The sequence below is a fragment of the Mustela putorius genome, unplaced genomic scaffold, assembly GCF_011764305.1.
Source record: "Mustela putorius furo isolate JIRA1106 unplaced genomic scaffold, ASM1176430v1.1 tig00000640_pilon_pilon_pilon, whole genome shotgun sequence".
In the NCBI taxonomy this organism is placed as follows: Eukaryota; Metazoa; Chordata; class Mammalia; order Carnivora; family Mustelidae; genus Mustela; species Mustela putorius.
This window is the reverse complement of record NW_025421432.1, coordinates 7,931,027-7,951,228: the sequence shown is the minus strand read 5'-3', so window position 1 is coordinate 7,951,228 and position 20,202 is coordinate 7,931,027. Positions and strand designations below refer to the sequence as shown.

At 43.6% G+C, this 20,202-nt stretch overlaps 1 long non-coding RNA gene and 1 other non-coding gene across 2 annotated transcripts; one reads left to right on the top strand and one right to left on the bottom strand.

Moving 5' to 3' along the window:
• Positions 1-1,508: 1,508 nt before the first annotated feature.
• Positions 1,509-3,485, bottom strand: LOC123392862. The gene is made up of 2 exons (XR_006607550.1): positions 3,353-3,485; positions 1,509-1,656 (listed from the first exon to the last, which is right to left on the bottom strand). It is a non-coding gene; the product is annotated as an uncharacterized LOC123392862 (long non-coding RNA).
• Positions 3,486-8,360: 4,875 nt separating this feature from the next.
• LOC123392873 lies at positions 8,361-8,465 on the top strand. Its single transcript, XR_006607559.1, has one exon. It is a non-coding gene; the product is annotated as a U6 spliceosomal RNA (small nuclear RNA).
• The last annotated feature ends 11,737 nt before the right edge of the window (positions 8,466-20,202 follow it).

The following is a 20,202-nucleotide window of genomic DNA, read 5'->3' as shown; positions in this document are numbered from 1 at the left end:
TTATATCTCCTCAGGTCAATATGTTTTTTTAAATTATTGTTATTATTATTGAATTTGAGAGAAACTCAAATTATCTTTCTACCGCAGTACCTTGAGTTTTTGGTGATTTCCTAAATGAGAAGAGAAAACAAAAATACAGTCATAGTCAATGTTTCTTTAATTCCTTTTTCTAGAACCGACCTCAGTATAATTTTTATTATATCACGTAATTAATTATACTGTACCTAATTTAACATGTTCTTTTATTGGTAAGATAAACCAAAAAAGAATGAGCATTCCAGAGGAGAGGAAAAAAGTTATTGAGCAGAGCCCCTCCCCCACCCCGACCCCACCAGGCAACGTGCTCATTTGAATGGTTGCTGACTCTCCCATCCTAGATCTACTCTGTCCTGGGGTTTCCATATGAGTGACCTCTCTGCTGGTAGTAGCTAGCAACTTATAATACACTCAGGACTTCATCCCATGTACCCTGGAGTGAAACAAAAAACAATGCCACACACTAGAGAAGAAATCTCTTCCAATGTCATGCCTCTGCATGTTCTAGTTTGGGGAATAGCCGATTCTGTAGCTTTAGAAATATATATGGGTTTGTTTCTCCCTTAAACCCACTTAAAATTTTTAAAAAATATTTTATGTATTCATTTGAGAGAAAGAGTGGGAGGGTAAGGTAGAGAGACTCTGAAGCGGACTCCATGCTGAGGGCAGAGCCTAACGTGGGGCTCGATCCCATGACCCATGAGACCATGACCTGAGCCAAAACCAAGAGTCTGACACTCAACTGACTGAACCACCCAGGCACCCTTATCTTTTTTTAAACTTTGGTATGTTGTATGCAGTTCCGTGAAAAGTTAATAATTGAGCTTGATTCATGTTAGAGCCCCTCATTGCTTTCATTCTGCTTTTCTCTCCTTTTCCTTTCAGTTCAAATTACCTAGTCTAGCACTGCAAATTTCTCTCATGCCTGTCACTGTAAGCCACCAAAGCAGAATGGAGCTGATGTTCCCTGAACACCTGTCACATCACAAGCATTTTGACAAGTGTTTTTGCATATATTATTTCATTTACCCTTGTAATATCTTCAGTGAACAGATGTGTAACCCAAGATCCAGAGCAGTTTGAAAAAAAAAGTATCCAGGGTCACAAAGCTAGTAAATTGGTAGGTTCATATTGGAACCTACATCTGTTTGATTTCAAAACACATTCTTTCCATTTACTGTTTTATGTCAAGTAAGATAGTGAGATATCAGCTTATCAAGAATTACTCAGCATCCCAGGAACAAATGCGTGTTAGGAGTTCCTGAAGATCAAATGGTGACAGAAAAGATGGTGGAAGGGAAACAGAAAGAATCTTGTATTTGGCATATAGTCTCTTGGTTCTCTCTCTCTCTCCCTTTGGGAACACCAAGGGGGTGAGTGGACTGAGTACTATTGAGTTCAGTGTTGAGAGGTTAGGTTAGAAAGAAGGATCACCGAAGGCTGGAGGACAATAAAGTAATTTCAGAAGCTGATAGACTAGACAAAACAAAGCTTTCATTTAAATGGACATTGATTCATTCTTTCATACAATGTACAATGAATATTTACTGTGTGCCTCTGCGAGAGGCCAGGCATACGAAGATGAGTAAGACATGGTTCTTCCTTCAGTGACTTCAGCGTCTATTGGGAAAGAGAGATAAGTGAACAAGCTTACATCTTGTTAATTTATAAGTTAACAAAAGGATAATAGATACACTTCCATTGCCCTTGGGTGCCCCTTCTATAATCAACATATAGTAGGCACATGCTGATTTTTGATCAATCATTATCTACTCCCTTTAAATTTTTTTTTAAAGATTTCATTTATTTATTTGACAGAGAGAGAGATCACAAGTAGGCAGAGCAGCAGGCAGAGAGAGAGAAGAAGGGAAGCAGGCTCCCTGCTGAGCAGAGAGCCTGATGTGGGGCTCAATCCCAGGACCCTAAGATCATGACCTGAGCAAAAGGCAAAGGCTTAACCAACTGAACCACCCAGGTGCCCCTCCATTAAAATTTTTTTTTCCATTTAAAAGTTTTAAAAAAGATTTGTATTTATTTATTTGAGAGAGAGAATATAAAGGAGGGGAGAGGGAGAGGGAGAAGCAGACTCCCAGCTGAGCAGGGAGCCTGACATGGGACTTGATCCCAGGGCCCTGGGATCATGACCTGAGCCAAAAGCAGACACTTAAATGACTGAGCTGCCCAGGCACCCCTATCTACTCCATTCTGATTTCCTTTTGAAGGATAATATCTCCATCATTGGAAAGTGTGTTGAGACTGTTAAATCTAGGTGCCCTGAGCCCTCTACTCACCCACAAATAGCCACCTGACCAACTTGGAACAAATGTTCACTCTTTAGAATCAAAATATTGAAAAGAGGAGAGAGGGCACCTGGGTGGCTCAGTCAGTTAAGTGTCTCCTTCAGCTCAAGTCATGATCCTGGAGTCCCGGGACTGAGTCCCACCATCGGGCTCCCTGCTTGCTGAGGAGTCTGCTTCTCCTTCTTACCTCTCCCCTCTCATGCTCTTTTTCTTTCTCTCAAATAAATAAAATTAAATAAATCTTAAAAAAAAAAAAAAGAGGATAGAAAGCTAGAAATTCCCCAGAAATGATGGAGGATCATTCATTTTGAGCAGGACACTGACAACGCTGTTGAATAGCTCCTACACCAATCCTATCCCACTCCCACCACTTTCTATAAATTTCTGAGTCGTCTTGTCTATTCTGAGGGTTGAATGAAATACTCCCAATAAACTCCCATTATTAAACAATAAAAGATCCCCTTGATGAGATATGGGTGGTAGGGGGAAGAGGGAAAGCAGGAAGACCAGTTAAGAGACTACCAAAGTAATTCAAGTGAAAGACGGTAACAGATTGAACTCAGTGGCTGGAGGAATGGAGAAGGTGAAGATGGATTCCAGACTCAAAGGAGATAGAGCGAGTGGGACTTGGTGACTACTGGATGTGGAAAGCCAGGAATATGAAGAGTAGGATCAGGAGTTTTTCAGTGAAACAGAGTAGGACAGCTCCCCTCACCTCTTTTCTGTTGGTCTCGAGGGTATATTCTGAGTCAGCCTTGGTTTTGGCAGCATTTTCTTACTTGCTAAGGCTGTCTTCTTCCCACTCCACCCTCCCAACCTCAGGATGAATATCATTTCCTTCTAAAAAAGGTCCTCCCCATTATCTAGAAATCTTGGCAAGGGCACCAAATTCCTCTTTTCATCTGATCTCCTCAGCCCTGCGTGTGCAGTTGGTTCTTAGAAACAATCCTGGACAGCACGTAGTAGTCCAACATCAACAAGCAAACTCTAATGATGACTATATGTCACAAGCATACCTACTACATTTGTGATCCCATTTACATGCTCATCTCTGCAACCACAGCCCACGCAGTTCACACAGCCTCACCGATGGGGATTCCCAGAGTGCTCTGCACTTACAGGCTTTGCTACAGAGGAAGGGTATTCCTGTACTCGTGGTCATGTGGAAAGAATCTAACAGCACTCAAGTGTGCAGAGTTGGACTTGATGGACTGTCCTGTCCCTTCCAAAGGGATGGGCAGACTGCGACCTTTGTGATTCAGTGCCCTCTCTGACTGCCTGTCCTTTGCACCAGTCTTTTGGACCAATAAATATTGTGACACCCATATCTACAACCTCTTATCTGCTGGAAAATAAGCTGGTAGGTAAGATGTGTGAGACACACAACATCTACGAGACGTAGAAAGCCCTAGAAAGCCCCTAAGCCTAGATTTGGGGAGGCTCACTTTTGAGATGGAAAAGACGAATCGATAGTAGCTCTAGCTGGATCTTTCTTTGCTTTCTCTTATTGGAAGATACTTTGGAACTTGAGTACCTTCAAACAAAGAAAGATATAACTAGCATTTTCGCAAACATATTGCTAGTACTTGAAATACCCCATTATTTCCTGCGCAATCTTCTGAAAAATAAAAGCAAGGTATTGGTGTGTTCTAATAAGTTTTGGATGCCCAGCATTTTCCAAACTGGGCTATTGAATAGCTCCCATATTTAATGCTGTCTAAGTAAACACTATGCTATAGACACTCTGATTATAAAGGAAATCTTGATGGAGGGGAGAAGCAAAAGAACAACATCCCATGTACAATTTCTGCTGTAAGGCAGTTTCTGCTGGATGATTAGATTATTGTATTTGTTACAGCTTGATCACCTGTGTTTCATTTCAAATAAATTCTCTTCGGTCTCTTTGCCAACAAAGCGCATGTGAGAGGAATGCCTCAAAATCAATTTATGCCACTTCACCAGTTTTATGCATTTTAAATTTAAGGAAACAACAATTAGGATATTTGCAATGATGAAAAGAACTCTATTAAGCTGCCACAAATGTCAAAAGTTCCTGGCTATGCTAACACTTATGTAATTGTTCTGGAAACCCCACGCACCGGAATAGACCTACAACACTAGGTATGACTCACCGAATATTTCTATGCACATAGAAATTTAGAGCATCTCTCTAAAATGCTCTCCAGTTGGGATTTATTTTTTTCAAAGGAAAAAAAAAAAGACAAAATATGGTACATCAAATCCCAAAGTTCTTTCTGTAATTTTTTCAGAAAATACTACCTCAGACAAGAGAATTGGAAGACGTTGCTAGTGTCACTAATAAAGCAGCCAGATGAGCTAGCATTAGAACGGGTTGAAACTTTGCAATCTTTCCTGAAAAATAAATAAATAGATAAATAAAACAAAACATAACCCCCCCAGAGGACATGTGGGCTCTCCAATTTCCAAATGGTCCCTGTTTCCTCTTTTGACTTTATTCCCAAGTTTGTTTTTTGGAAAGTTGTGGCTGGTAGTGTATGACCGATGTCCTCATCTCCTGAGCAATGTCAAGGAAAATGGGTCATGACATGAACAGCTTAGCAGGACAGACAGGCTTGCGCCCACAAAGCCAAGGCTCACTGGTAGCATATGTTCTGATAGTTTCTATGGGACACCTTGTGCAAGTCCAAATTCTTACGGGGATTTACAAAAGCTTTGTATCCCCCAAAGCTGATGTTTGGTGGGACTTTGAATATCGAGTTAAAGCACTCATCATTAGTGATAGTCATGGAATTGAGCATTCACTCAGTGGTGAGGCAAGCCAGTTTTGTGGGTGGGAAGGTTTCAGGGGCCATTCCCCCAGGCAGGTGGGGCAGGTTGTAGACGGGAGTTTTTCTTGAGGCAAGAAAGAGGCAGGTCAGCCATTTGCAGACCACTGGCAGGCCACCCCAAAGAGGGTGAAGAGGAAAATCTGGCGGGCAATCGCCTTGGATGGACCAAACAAGCTGGGAGTGAGGCCCCCAGCCAAGGACAGGGCTTGAGAAGAGACCCCGAGCGCTGGGGAGGGCCGAAAACAAAAGAGCAGAATTCGGGTTTTAGAGAAACTTCGAGGTGAAATGTGGAAGAAAGAAGAGGCAAACTCAGTTGCTAGGACTGGCACACCAGGCGGAAGCTGTAACAGGAATAAGGCAGACACCTTCCAGCTGCGGGTGAAACAGGAGCTCAGAAAGGCCAGCGGACCGAAGGATGAGCGAGGTGAGCTACTTGTGTTTCCAGGGCCCAAGAGCAGACCGGGGCGGTGCCTGGGCAGGCGAAAGGTGGAGCCTGAAGCAGGGCGGGGCCCCAGGCAGGTGTGGGCACCGCCCACACCAAAGTCCTCGTGGCCCCCAGCCCTTTTGTTTTCCTTTCCTTTCCTTTCCCTTCCTTCCTTCCTTCCTTCCTTCCTTCCTTCCTTCCTTCTCCTTCCTTTTCTTAAATCTTTTAAGATATACTCTCTCTGAACCCCCCCCCCCACCTTCTATTAAAAAAGGTTTTATTTATTTGACAGAAAGCACAAGCAGGGGGAGCGGGGCAGGCAGAGGGAGAAGCAGGCTTCCCATGGAGCAGGGAGCCCAACACAGGACTGCATACCAAGACCGCGGGATCATAACCTGAGCAGAAGGCAGATGCTTAACTGACTAAGCAGTGCAGGTGTCCCTCTCGCAGCAACTTTCAAATATACAATACAATACTATTACCTGTGGTCTGGAAGTTTGTGCCCTTTTGGCAAGCTGTTTTGTTACCTGAAACTCACAGCCCAGACTCCTCAGACTGACCATCTTTCATGGTTCCAGTTCTGAGAGCATCTTCTACACACAAATGGCTAACAGACACAGAAATAGATGTTCATCCTCATCAGCTATCAGGGAGATACAAATCAAAACCACATTGAGCTTCCACCTTCCACCAGTTAGAATGGCAAAATTGACAAGGTAAGGAACAATAAATGTTGGAGAGGATGTGGAGAAACGGGAACCCTCTTAGGCTGTTGGCGGGAATGCAAGCTAGAACAGCCACTTTGGAAAACAGTGTGGAGGTTCCTCAAAAAATTAAAAATAGAACTACCCTATGATCCAGCAACTGCACTACTGGACATTTACCCCAAAGGTACAGATGTAATGAAAAGAAGGGCCATATGCACCCCAGTGTTCATAACAGCAATGTCCACAATAGCCTAAACACGGAAAGAGCCAAGATGCCCTTCAACAAACGAATGGATAAAGATGTGGTCCATATACACAAGGGAATATTACTCAGCCATCAGGAAGGGTGAATACCCAACTTTTGCATCAACATGGACAGGATGGGAGGAGATTATGCTGAGTGAAATAAGTCAAGCAGAGAAAGTCAATTATCATATGGTTTCACTTCCTTGTGGAACATAAGGAATAGCGTGGAGGAGATTAGGAGAAGGAAAAAATGAAGAGGGAGAGAGGTACCAGAAGATACAATGGACTCTGAGAAACAAACTGAGGGTTTGTTTTTTTTTTTTAAGATTTTATTTATTTATTTATTTGAAAGAGATCACAGGTAGGCAGAGAGGCAGCCAGAGAGAGAGAGGAAGGGAAGCAGGCTCCCTGCTGAGCAAAGAGCCCGATTCGGGTGCTCGATCCCAGGACCCTGGGATCATGACACTGAGCCACCCAGGCGCCCCCAAACTGAGGGTTTTTATGGGCAAGCCTGGTGGTGGGTATTAAGGAGGGCACGGATTGCATGGAGCACTGGGTGTTACACGCAAACAATGAATCATGGAACACGACATCAAAAACTAATGATGTACTGTATGGTGACTAACATAATATAATATAATAAAACAAAACAAAACAAAACAAAACAAAGAGCATCTTCTGTGTGAAGCCCTTCCTGGCTCCTCTGGGTTCCAGGAGCACTTCACACAACTCTCTGTTGTGACACTTAACATCCTTTATCTTGTCCTGTCTTCCTTTACTCGTTCTTCTCCTAACTGGCCTTCCAATTTCTTTCCAAATGAGTTCTGGCATCTCCTGAGCCCGGCCAGTGCTCAAGAAATATTTGATGATAAATAAATAGGGTGAACAAGTGTTTATTAAATTCAGCTCAATCAACCGATAAAGAAGGTAAGGAATGAATTTATGGTTAATAATTCTATATATTGACAAAAAATATAAAATATTAACCGTAGCTAACATTTGTGCACTGCTTGCTGACTGCCCTGGGCTTCTGTGCTCAGTCCTTCATGTAGATTATCGCATTCATCTTCACAACCACCCAAGATGTAAGTGCTATTATAACACCCATTATACAGATAAGAAAATGGAGGCATTATGCTAACATCTTTAGGAACTCAGTCTGAACCGGGATATGTATATTCTACTTAGCAATTCTACTTAGCAATAGAATTCCTCGTTCCTGGGGCCTTCCACTTGCCACAGGGGATGTGGGGGCTGTTGGGGGTTGGGAGGAAGGTGGGATCAGGCTCTGCTTGTCTCTCTGCTCCTCTCCTTCTTCCCCATGTCTTCCACTTGCAAGCAGATGATGTCCCATGCAGTCCTACTTCTCCTTTGATTTCTTTCCCTTGTTAGCTGTAAGAATGCGGCTGAAACTGAAGCGAAAGTATAAGGAGTTTTCTTCGGCATCTGGTATTTACATATCTGTCCTGTGAGGACCACACAGGACTTTACATACCTTACTCTCTTCCGTCCTTAACCTGCCCCAGGAACAGGTGTCCTTGTCCCTCAAGGTACATGGGAACCACCTGAGATTCCTAGAGGTTTAGCAACTTGCCTTACGTCCCCAAATCTAGAAGCAGAGCCAGGATTTGAACCTCCAATTTCATACAACACAGCAAAGAGCTATAGATCACCTCTTTTTGGATGCTCACATCCCCTTCCCACACAGCATGTGGCCACCAATACCATTTAGTGTTGATGACATGCCTATAATCACCGTCTCTGGCTATGGGTCAGGGTCTCCTTTAAAGTATGCCGTGGAGGCAGTTTTTTTAATCGACCCATTTAAAAAGTCCCAGGGCTTCCGGCGGCAGCACATACACTAAAATTGAAGCCGTCCAGGGAAGATTAGCGTGCCCCTGGGCAGGATGGCACACAAACCCATGAAACGTCCATGTTTTTCCAAGGAGGGCACCTGCTGTGATCAGCTCCAGGTCTCACTTGGAAGTGCTGAATCACGACACTCTCCCCCTGAAACTGACATTACGCCCTACGTTAACGAAGTGTAATTTAAATACAAGCTGTAAAAAAAAGTCACGAAGATCCAATTCATTGGTGTAAAATTAGTGACAATTCTGAGACCAAAGCCACAGATGACAGTGGGTATGAGGAGCGGCGTCTCCAGGTAGAAAACCCCCCCATCTCTCTCCTGACTTCTGCCCTTCCCTTCGTCTCCGGCAGCTCCCGCCCTGCCAGTTTACACACAGCCATTTCTGTTGACCTGTTCGCGATGGGTGCTGATAACCTCTTACGAAACGATGCCCCCGTGGGAGAGAGGAGACCCAGAGCCCACGCCCGCATTGCTTGCTTTGTGAAATTCCAGACTGTTTAATCGGCTCTACCTCATCCTAAGAACTCTGGATTCCACTTTTCTTAATGACTTTCCCCCTCCTTAAATGCCTACACAGTTATCTTAGAAGAAGGAGAGAAAGAATAGATGAATCACTTGCAGGAAACGGGGGGGCAGAGACATGTGGTTGGAACGGCAGATGGCTGTGTGTGTGGGCACATAGCTGTCTCTGTTGTTCCTTCCACCACCCTCTGGAGATGAAGCCTTTGGAAGAGGACATTCATTCCAGCGTGCGGGACGGCGCCCGCTTTCAGGTGCTGACATGCAAACCCACATCCACACGGATTCCTCTCAGACATCACAACTCCAGGGAGAGCGGAAAACTCGGGCTCTGGTCCAGGCTGGACAATGTAGCCTCTCCTCCAAGTTTTCACATTAAACCTTCTAAAGATAGGGGTCCCTGGGTGGCTCAGTGGGTTAAAGTCTCTGCCTTCAGCTCGGGTCATGATCACGGGGTCCTGGGATCGAGCCCCACATCGGGCTCTCTGCTCTGCGGAGGGTCTGCTTCCTCCTCTCTCTCTGCCTGCCTCTCTGCCTACTTGTGATCTGTCAAATGAATAAATAAAATCTTTAAAAAAAAAAAAACAAAAAACAAGCAAAAAAACCCCTTCTATAGATAAAGTAATAAACTACATATAATTAGTGGCAATGAATTTCTCATGCTGTCTTCTTCGTCCTGCAGGATATGAAGTAAGTATGTGAATATTCTCTCTATGTCACAGTGCAAGTTCCCGACTGACAGCAGAGAGTATTGGCAGACAGACGCCTGTAGGGCAGCTGGAGGGAGATTTGCATTCAGATAAAATAGGCATTAAGCAGGAAAACACAAACAGTTCTTGGTGGGGTTTTTGGTGGTGGGGGCATGAAAAGGACATAAAAGTAGGACGATCTCAGGGACAAGGGTCCATGTGTTGTTCCCCGTCACAGGTTAGCTTCTTGCCAGATGTACTGAGATGTCACCAACGGTCGTTGTTTCACTTGGAAAACTGAAATGTTTCTACAGTCCCAAGGATTCAAGAACATGCAGTTTGATAACCTTTTCTTCAAAAGGCTTCATAGAGGCCCCCCTATTACTTCTACATAAATAGCCAAGGGTCGTCCAGATGCATATGCCGGGTAAGTAATTGTTATTTTATATTCAGATATATGAAGCTCACTTCCCTGACAGACTCTTAAGAATCTTCAGTCACCGCCATCTGCCCTCTCTACCCTAGACCCCTGCCACAGGACCTTGTGAGCACACAAATGTGCAGGAAGGTAAAAGCTTGTCAACTTTTTCCTGGGTGCATTAGGAGTTTTGGTAAAATATGCATTTAGAAGTTGAAATATAGTCCTGAGCACAGATGACCTACTATTTGGAACAAAGCCTTGTGGTTAAGAGCATGTTTAAAATTAATGAACACTCCTTTAAAAAGGTTATAATAAAAACATCATCTGATTAAGAATGAGTAAACTCCATCCAGAAACCAATCTGAAGAGCCATAAAAAATATTTCATCAATCATAAATCCCATTAATAATAGAATTTCTACCTCTATACTCATTATGATTTGATGACTCATTTATCTGAAAGTCATTCATCTTAACCTTCACGAAGACACTAATTCTTGAATCCTAAAATGCTTTAAAATTATCTCTCATAATTTTAAAACAGGATCATACTGGACTAATTTTTGTGCCTCTCAACATTCCCCAGCCCCCACCCAATTCCCAGGCTTCAGCCTCCTCCTGAACAGACGGACTCTGGAGGGTACAGCTTCAGAGCGACCACATCTCAACCTGCTCCAACAATGGCCAGGGCCTCCAAGGGCTGGGTCTGAGCTGATGAGGCCCCTGGACCTTAAGGATAGTCGATCCCCTACTATATCTTCCAGGCAGTTCAGCACCATCTCCTTCCTGATGAACTGCTTCAAGGTGACCTGTAGGACAAGCAAGGAAATTTGCATATTTCCTTGTGAAGTTCCTTCACACACCACCTGGTACCCGCATTCCTTCCTTCCTGGCTTCTCTCTCTTTCTCTCGCTTTTGGAAGCCTTGGGATGGCACCTTCCAACACAGTCTTAGCAAGAGATCTTTCCCTCAGGTTTTATTTTCTAGACAATTTGACTAAGACAACGATTTTTTTTTTTTTTAAATCACATGTTGTATCTTCATCTGGCCTCCTGCCTACAGTCTGTTTTCTTCCCAGTTAGAAGGACGAATGGAGATCTGTAATCCCTGTTAAGGTTAACCAGAGCTGCTCCAGTTAAGTGTCCTCCGGTTGAGAATATGTTTCCTAAATCTCACCTAACTTTCCTCTAAGTGAGTTTTGTTCTCACTGCAGTGGGACTGGACATAGTAGCTCTTTTCTCGGATTGACTGCTTCCGCCCGGCTTGGTGTGGAGAACCAGGACAACAGATAGTGGCTTGTCCTACATCCCCCCCTGCTATTTACAAACCCATTTCCTGACCTCCATTTTATTATCTCGGGTGCTATCTTCTACGTTCCTGGTGTCCTTACCTCCTGTTTCACTTACAGAGAATTCCTGTTACATACTTGTGATAAGGCCATTTCAAAGTAATACTCAAAACCCTTTTGACATGGAATATTCCGTTTGTGTAAAATATGTTGTTTTTTAAAAAAAAAATTTTTTTTTTTTAAACTTATTTGACAGAGATCACAAGTAGGCAGAGAGGCAGGCAGAGAGAGAGGAAGGAAAGCAGGCTCCCTGCCGAGCAGAGAGCCCGATGTGGGGCTCCATCCCAGGACTCTGGGATCATGACCTGAGCCGAAAGCGGAGGCTTTAACACACTGAGCCACCCAGGTGCCCCTAAAATATGTATCTTTTAATCAGCAGCTGAAGAGCATCAGCTGCCTAGAGCAGTGGATGTGTGGGGACAGTAAACAAGACCCTGCCATGTCACAAGTCTTCCCCAGACTGAAAAGAAGAAGTCAAGGGACTTTTTCACATTTCTGTTTAATGGGCCAGATCATCTCTCTTGGAGAGGACTGGGGGTGAGGAGAAACGCTTTTAGATATTTGGTCATATCATTCTTTCCTTTCCGCTTGGGCAGGAGGCAGGTACTGTGAATGCTTGGAGAGTCCATTAAGGCTGTTATTTTAATGAGTTAAAATTCCTTAGAAGGTTTGCATAGATAATAATGGCTGAGGCAGAGCTTAAGACAAACAATCTGTCTGGGATCAAAACAAAACAAAAAACCAGGGCTCCTTAACCCTGCACAATTCTAAGGAGTGAGAGCAGTTTTAATTACAGCATGAGATTTAGAATGATTTGAAAAGGAAGAAGTCAGGCACCGCTGAGTTTTATAACAAAATGTGCTTTGGGATTATCAAGTGCCTCTAGAAGTTTTCTGTTCGAAACTAATGATTGAGGGCGCCTGGGTGGCTCAGTTGGTTGAGCCGCTGCCTTTGGCTCAGGTCATGATCCGGGGGTCCTGGGATCAAGCCTCCTATTCGCTCCCTGCTCAGTGAGGAGTCTGCTCCTCCTGCTTCTCCTTCTGCCGCTCCCTTGCCCATTCTCTCTCTGTCTCTCTCTAACAAATAAATAAAATTAAAAAAAAAATTATCCTGCAGATACACTCATGTGTAAAGGGGATAAGTGTGTAAAAAAGACTGTATTCATTGCAGTCACTGCTTGCAATAGCATAAAAGATTCTGCACAACCTCAACATCCATCAACAGTAAGATTAGGTAAATATATGATGTGCGCCCACACAGGGAATACCACCGAGCCATTAACATGGATGAGGAAGCTCTACATTTTTTGATATGAACCCATCTCTGAGAGGAGTTCAGTGAAAAAAATCCAGCTGCACCCCTGTGTGTTTAGTCTGCCAGGATTTTGTAATAAGAACATCAATAATACTAAATCTATCACTTACATATGTGTAGGCTCTCTCTAGGCAGATCCACAAAAACTAGTTAACAGCGGTTGCTTCTAGAACTAGGTGGCTAGGTGAGCCTACCTCTACTATATGTCACTTCTTTCCTTCTGAATTTTATTCCATGCACAAGTTCTCATGTGTCCATATGTAACTCAATAATGTCTTATCCTTTGAGAAGAAAAAACTCAGTAACACGTGTAGACATTTAAAACCTGGCTCTCATCTAATACATGGGAAAACTGCATTTTGTAATTCCAAGTCTGCTGACAGCGGCATACACATTGTTGTTTGTTTTGTTTTTTCAACAGACTTTTATTTTTTAGAGCAGCTTTAGGTGTTATTGAAACTGACCAGAAAGTACAGTTATTTTTTTTTTAATCCATCCGATCCCCACACATGCACAGCCTCCCCATTATCTCCATCCAGCCCCAGCATGGTTCATTAATCCTGAGGAGCTTACATCAAAACATCACCCAAAGATCATAGTTTACATAAGGATTCATTCTTGATGGTATACAGTCTATGGATTTTGACAAATGTATAATGACGTGTCTTCACCATTACAATATCATACACAAGAGTTTCGCGGCTGTAAAGATCCCCTGTGTTCCTCCAGTTCATCCTTCTCTCCCACTAACCTTGGGTAGTCACTTGATTTTTTTTTTTATTTTATCTCCACAGTTTTGCCTTTTCAAGAGAGTCCTATAGATGGAATCACAGACAACGTAGCCTTTTCCGATTGGCTTCTTTCATTTAGCAGTAAGCTAAGTTTCTTCCATGTCCTTTCATAGCCTGATAGCTCATTTCTTTTTAGTGCTGAATAGTCCATTGGATGAATTAGTTTGTTCATCCGCTCACTGACTCAAGGACATCTTCGTTGCTTCCAAAGTTTTGGCAATTCTGAACAAAGCCAGTATAAACATCAGTGTGCGGGTTTTTGTGTGAACATGTTTTCAAGTTTTGGGGTAAATACCAAGGAGCATGATTACCGGGCCATTCGACAAGAATATGTTTAATTTTGTTAAGAAGCTGCCAAACTGTCTTCCGGAGTGATTGCACCATTTTGCATTCCTACTAGCAAGACGTGAGAGTTCCTGTTGCTCTACATCCTCACCAGCTCTTGGTGTTGTCAGTGTTCTGGGTCTGGGCCATTCTAAGAGGTTGATAGTGGTATCTCACTGTTAATTCAATTCACATTTCCCTGATGACATTGGAGGTGAAGAATCTTTTCATATCCCATCTGTAGATCTTCTTTGGTAGGTGCCCATTAAGATCTTTGGCCCATTTTTTAATCCGGTTGGTTCATTTTCTTACCAGTGAGTTTCAATAGTTCAGTTACAGTCCTTTACCAGATGTGTCTTTTGCAAATATTTTCTCCTAGTCTGTGGCTTCCACATTTTTTTTTTTTTTAAAGAAGTGAATGTTACCTTTGAAGACAGAAACAGATACCAAATTTCAAATGGCCACGTTTGTAACAAATGGATAAATCTTCATAATTTTTGCTTTATAACTGATTCTTTGTTGTCAGTACAGCCATATTTCTAGATGTTTCTTGAAGCTGTTGTAACAAAGCAATCTAATAAGTAGTGGACGAGCAGGTATAAATGTAGACTGTGATACTGTGGTATTTTAACTGCCCTTAAAATATGATCTAACTTGCCTAAGGATTAAAAATTCTTTGTCTTTTGTAATTTGTAATCTCTCAATTTCTTCATGATGAATTTTGCCTGTAACTTTTCCAAGAAGTTCATGTTAAGAGAGAATTAAAGAATTAGAATAATTTACTGTACCAGAGCAAGTATTTCATTAGAGAGAACTTATCATTTAATACTTAGGTGAAGGCACATCAGGAAGTAGTACATATTTCTTCTCTTTATGTGTTCCTGGCATGTCTCTTCACTCTATTTCTCTGAAACTACTTAGTTGTCATATATACAGTGAAGGACTCTGGATGGATGGACTATTAGTCAGTCTTCTAACATGACCATCCTTTTGGATATAGAACTTTGAACTGTTCTCCTAGCATGCTGGATGTTACCTTTGTAATATTCTCTCTCATGTCACAGTCCCACCTGTTAGCTTTTGGAGGGGCGTGTCCCCATGTGGCTTGTCATTTTATCCCCCAGAATATCTTGCATCAACTCAGCAGGTATATCGAGGATCGATTTTTTTTTTTTTTTAAGGTAGAAGACAAAGTGATTTTGGCAAAATATAAAACATTTTCAGTCTATAGTGCTTTCTGGGATAGAGACCCCCGTGTTACTTTTCCAGAGAAGCAAGGGGTCCGATGTGGTCCAGGGTGGTGGATTGGAGATTTAGCTGTGAGAAAGGGCCAGGTGGCAGATGGAAAAGGCGTGACCAGGTGCCCTTTGCTCTGGCCAGAAGGTGAGCACAATCGGAAAGCCTTATCCCAACTCTTAAAGGACCATGTGTAACCCTATCTCTGAAAATCAGGTGCTCCCCACTCCCACTGCCGCAATAGGAACCCCAGGAATAATACTCCTTACATTCTTGTTTGTAATGAAAAACAGTGGGGTGACAGGCTTTCTCTACAAAATGTCACTTTTGCAGCCCAACATGTTGCCTTGGCATTTTCATCCTAAAGCTGATGGACCCTTTTATCAGAAATACCACTTCCTGGGTGGTGAGCACCTGCCATTTCCGCCGCCTCCTCCCTCCGTGCAGTGTTTCTGATGCTTTCTGCTTCTCTGTGAGGCTGCAAATGTTTTTTTTTAAGTAGGCTCCATGACAGGGCTTGAACTCACAGCTCTGAGATTGAGACCTGAGCTGAGATCAAGAGTCAGATGCGTAATCAACTGAGCCACCCAGGCGCCAAGGAGGCTGGAATTTTTATAACAAAAAGCAAGAGGCAAAAGGCAGTTTCTCTCCTGCAGCGGAATTATACCACTGGCATTTAGAATAACATTGCCCCCTCTTTCCTGGCTACAATTATAAGCATCTCACATACCTCCCTATGTGAGGTAAGGTAAGTATTTTGTCATCTTCTATTAATAGGGAGGGATTCTGAGTCACAGAAGGGCTAAGTGATTTTTCTAGCCCCAGAAATAAGAGGAATAAAATGAAGCAGGATGATGAATACGTTATTTTAGGAACGTGCTGGTATAGCATCATTTTCCTGGACAATGGTAACTGCTTCTTAATTGGCTTTCCCGTCCCTGGTTTTTCTCTACCCTGAAGTCTGCTCACCTCTCTCTTTTTTTTTTTTTAAAGATTTTATTTATTTATTTGACAGAGTGAGATCACAGTAGGCAGAGAGGCAGGCAGAGAGAGAGAGAGGGAAGCAGGCTCCCTGCTGAGCAGAGAGCCCGATGCGGGACTCCATCCCAGGATCTTGAGATCATGACCTGAGCCGAAGGCAGCGGCTTAACCCACTGAGCCACCCAGGCGCCCTGCTCACCTCTTTTATTGTTATCAGAATCATATTCTGAAATCTTGTCACACCCTTGTATAAATACCTTTGATGACTTCTCGCTGCTTAATGAAAAATTCCAAACTCCTTAGCACAGCATCCAAAGTCCGTTTCCATCTGGCTTTAACTACTTTTCTTATATTCTTTGCTGCCCTGTGCCCTTCATACGGTTGTCAGGCATGTGCATGGCTCCAGACCTTTGCTTCATGTCACCCGTCTATCTAGCCTAGAGTGCCTTTCTTCTCCTGCCTCTCTGGGATGAGGGAGAGGGGAAATCTGCTTATCCATGGGATCTAACTCAGATACTGTCTTCTCTGGGAAACTTCGCAACATCTGAAGCCTCTGAACGATTTCCTCCTTTTGCTCCTTCCCACGGTGCTTCCTTTTTGTCACAATGATCGTATTTATTGTTACTTCTAGCTATCTGGACAAGAGTCTAACCTATCCAGTCAGACCTTTTTATGATGGCACGGCCTGACCCTGACTGATTTCCACACGACCTAGCCATCATTTTCAGTTCCAGACACACGGCTGATGGGTGCTCAAGAACGTGATGCTGTTTTCAAGAGAACCCTTCTTTTAGACAAATCCACAGGCAGTTTTGGATACAGTTTCAGGGCCTGTGAAAGGAAATCAGGGTGCATGCCAATCCAAGCATTGAGCTTTCGGGGAAGAGCAGGTTAGTGATGTTTAACACTGCATTCTTCTGTTACGAAGTTCTGATGTTTATGGGGAGAGCGTGATGTTTGATTCGGGGGAACCATCGAAAACATTTCTATACTTCCTGACTCGAGCTGATGGGAGGGCAACCTGGCTGTCTGGGATATCATTCCCAGCTTTCCAAAGTCTGGCCCACCTGTAGGAGCCACGCCCGGCTGCTGGATTACAAGACAGTTGCCCGGGGCCCTCTCTAGACATCCTTAATCGGAGTCCTTGAGTTAGAGACCTCTGAGGCCTCTGGACTGTGAGCAAGTACCTCCGAGGTGTTTCTGAACCTTTGAGAGCCCTGGTCTGGCTGGAGACCTCTCCCTAGCCAAGGGGACTGATGGGGGACGGTGTGGGGACCCATGTAATCTAGTGGTTCTCAGCTCAGATGGCATATGAGAATTCCCTAAGGGATTTTTGAGTCCTACCAATACCTAGGACTTCCCACCCCCCGCCCTGCCTTTAAATCAGTTAAATTGTAACTACTGAAGATGGGATTTAGGCATCTATGTTTTTTGCAACCTTGCATCTGAACCAGATTGGTGGCAGAGTAAATGTCAGGCTCCTCTGACAAAACTCAAGGTCTCTAGTGGTCAGAGACCACTAACGTTGCTCTCAACCTCACTCTCACTATAGAAGTAAGTCTCGTACCAAAATCTTTTAAAGATTTTATTTGAGAGAGAAAGAGAGAGAAAGAGAGGGAGCACCAGCAAGGGGGGGGGGTGGAGGGAGAGAGAGAAGCAGGCTCCCCGCTGAGCAGTGATCCTATGCGGGATTGGAGCCCATTGAATCAAAGGCAGGCGTGTAACCCACTGAGCCACCCAGGTGCCTGCCGAATTTAACAAGTAAAAAAATATATATATGTTTTAGCGGCTAAGTACAGTTATGGAAACTGCGTGTGGCTGAGAAAGGTCTTTCTCTCTACGCCAGTGTTTTGAGTCACAGCAACCTGCACGGAAGGGTCCATCCTAAAGGAAAGGCAGCAATGTTCCAAAATCAAAAGGAGCAGTTTTGTAATCTCCTGGGGGCGGGATCCTCGGTGAAACGGGGCTGGACGGAGGTCATAGGGTGCAGGGCGGAGGCTGCATGGTCACACATGCAGACGGGCTGTGAGTTCGAGGGTCCTCTCACACTTCCCCCCCGATAATCAGCAACTTCAGCAATAGACATGATTTTCTTTAGAAATAATGTTTAAGCACCTCTTACACTAAAGGGAAACAACAATAACAAAAGCAAACTCCTCTGGTCACTAAGCAGAAAGTGTTGCTACATATTAAAGAATGTCCCAGCTAGTATCCATTCCCAAAGCGTTAGAGCGCAGCAGCTCTTACTTACAGAGTTAGTTCAAAGTAAATTACCATAAGGACAATAGAGCAGAAGTCAGAGAAATCCCATTATAAAGGTTTTTCCCCTGGGAACTGATTGAGCAAAACATCAGAGAGAAGAAATGGGGTAAATGGGGCGATGACTTAGTAAGCATTTAGATTTCAGGGGTTTGGGTCAAGAATCTAAAAGTTTGGGTGCCTGGGTGGCTCAGTGGGTTAAGCGTCTGCCTTTGGCTCAGGTGATGATCCCAGGGTCTTGGGTTCAAGTCCAGCATCAGGCTTCCTGCTTGGCAAGAAGCCTGCTTCTCCCTCTCCCACTCTCCCTGCTTATGTTCCCTCTCTCTCTGTCCAAAAAAAAAAAAAAAAAAGAAAAAGAAAGAAAGAAATAATCTAAAAATCTAAAAGTTCTGGTAGGTCCAGAAAAACCTGATGGGAATACACCAAAAGATGCACACTTGTCAGATGGTTAACAAAAATAACCTTTAAATCATACACGTGCAAAAATCACTGCAGAAACTGTGCTAAGCAGCTGGTCTGTTTCCTTAGGGCCAGGGGTGTTTCCATGAGGTGTCCTCTAGCAGAGCATCCTTCCCCCACAGAGGGAAGACTCCTTTCATATCACAGCACAGTGGCTCTCTTACCAGGCTGTGACCCACCCCCCTTTTCCTCCCGCATCTGAAAAGCTCCTGCTGGGCAGGAAATCAGAGGAAGGAAGGAACTTCCCATAAGATAAGTTTTCTTTCTTACTTTTAAAAAATTTTTAAAGATTTTATTTATTTGAGAGAGAGAGCGCCTAAGTGTGCAGGAGCAGGGGTGCGAGGGAGAGGAGCATGAGGCACGATGGCGGGGTCCATCCCAGGACCCTGAGATCATGACCTAAGTCCAAGTCAGATGCCAAAAAGACTGAACCATCCAGGAGCCCCAAGATGAGGTTTCTTAGATGCAAGGTGGTCTTAAAATCTTAAGGATCCAGTGTATAAACAGGGCTCCCATCAGAGACAGAGAAACCAGATCACTGAGAGATGGTGGTTCCATCGTTTGGGCCAGTAAACTCCCAAGTCCCCTCTTGCAGCACAGGAAGTTAACAGGACTGGCTTGAGGGGTACCTGCGTGGCTCAGTCCAGGTTTAGAATGAGACTCTTGATTTTTGTCATGATCACAGGGTCCTGGGTTGGAGTCCCACATTGGGCTGCTTTACTCTCTCTCTGTCTGCCTACTTGTGATCTCTCTCTGTCAAATAAGTAAGTAAAATCTTAAACAAAACAAAACAAAACAAAACAAAAAAACAAACCCTCAACTCTGTGTGTGCGTTGAAAATAAAAACAGGTAACTGTCAATGAATTATTATTGACTCAGGACTGTTCCCGCCCCTTTACAAATAGAAGTCATCTATTACAATAGCCCTATGCTACAGTATCCCCATTTTACAGATGAGGGCACTGAGGCATGGGGAAGTTATGTGATTTCCCCCAGAGGCACGTGATTAGAAAACTGCTGAGTCAGGATTAGAATCCTGCTTGGTCTGACTCTGAAACTCCCAGTCTTGAGCAGCAAAATAAAATCTAACCAGTTAGGGAGAAGCTGCAATTTTATAACTCGCTGAATTTGTAACAGGCTGCACGGGGTACATGCTTGAGGGCTATTCCTACGATTAGGGAGCAAAACATACTTACTCCAGAGGCTTTCAAAGAGATGTTAAGTTTGGATTCCCGCGTAATTACCTGACACCTGAGCCCAGGCTTCCCCACAATAAAACTATGGTAATGGTGTATCTGCTCAGCAGAGTTGTGATGGCAGTAGTTAGATTTGACATATACAAAACTGGATGTAAAACAGATTGTAGCCATTATGTTTGTCTGTTGGTGTGACAGTATATCCAAGTATATCTTTTGTAATTAACGCACCAAATGGCCTAGAGCAGTTCTGCTTATGGAGTTTGGAGGCCT